This window comes from Palaemon carinicauda, chromosome 7 (assembly GCF_036898095.1).
Source record: "Palaemon carinicauda isolate YSFRI2023 chromosome 7, ASM3689809v2, whole genome shotgun sequence".
NCBI classification, from domain to species: domain Eukaryota; kingdom Metazoa; phylum Arthropoda; class Malacostraca; order Decapoda; family Palaemonidae; genus Palaemon; species Palaemon carinicauda.
The window spans coordinates 120,959,768-120,961,013 of record NC_090731.1 but is presented as its reverse complement, the minus strand read 5'-3'; positions in this window follow the sequence as shown (position 1 = coordinate 120,961,013).

Sequence of the window (1,246 nt, the reverse complement as noted above, 5' to 3'; positions counted from 1 at the left end):
CCATCTATCCATTTGTGTTGGCGTGCCATCACACACCTGTCCGCCGTTCCATCGCTTGCCAGCGGGTTGTGGGGCCGGCTTGGTCCTTCTGTTTGGTAGTCTGTACTGCTACACTTCCCACATATAGTCAAACTATGGGACAGTTTCGGCGGTCGGTCTGCTGGCGGAAGACCTCCTTGCTTTGAGTGTTCGCAGGCCCTCCCTTGGGCTTCCACAGGCAATATAGCCGTCTGCCGGCTCTCTGCCGCCGGATGAAAGGTTGCACCCTTCCTTTCATATGAACACTCCTTCCGGAGGAAGACTAGAATTGGTATCAGGTATTACCCTTCCTTCTCTTCCATCCTATTCTATCTCTATCTCTATCCTAGTGTTGGTCCACTGCCGCCTCCATCCTGCCGGGGCTAGCGCCCTACCTGTCTCATTGAATGATGTCAGGGTCGGTCTATCATTGCCAGACGCCTGCCGGCTGCCGGAGGTCGCCAACTTGCCGGCAAGCTGTCATCATCGGAGGTGTCATCCCTTCTCTGACAGGAATGGCTTCATCTTCGGTACGGTTTTGCAAGTGCAAGACGAGCCTCCGGCACGCCGTTAAGCTGCCGGTGCTACAAATTTTGGCTTTATAGTGTACAGTCACTCCTCTCTCCTGCCGGCTCTGTGCTGGCAGCCTTTGTTGTGCAGCTATAGATAATAGCCAGTACTCCTCTGGTATATCTACACCTTAGAATGAAGACTATTGTGTATAGTTGTACGGTAAAACTTTTCCAGCATATTATGTGCATCTTTGTGCAGTCTCTTGCTGGGACTTTGTCTTCAAAGAGGCTTAGCTTATCCCCTTTATCTATATAAATCTGAACGAATTCAGCTTTACCCCTCTCTGTAATTAATTCCCCAGAGGAAGCGTAAGCTTGGCTCATCCATACGGATGTTCTCCCTCCTTTTAGGACCCTACAGGTTCTAAGGAATTAATTATAGTGTGAGGTCGCGGTAATTGGCTGGGCGGGAGTCATAAATATGTGTCTTTTCTACCTCCTTTCTAGCTTATCTATCCTAAGCTTATACATAAATGGAATCTTTTATATATTATAAGTTGCTAACTTAATCCTAATCTAAGATTACTGTAAGTCATGTTGTATTGACTTCCAAGTAATCATTGTCTCTTTCTTTTACATGAGGAGTACGTGAAGTGTGAGAACGCCTTCTGTGGTGTTCGTCGCCCTGACTTCTACGGGCATCTGGCGTGCCGGAC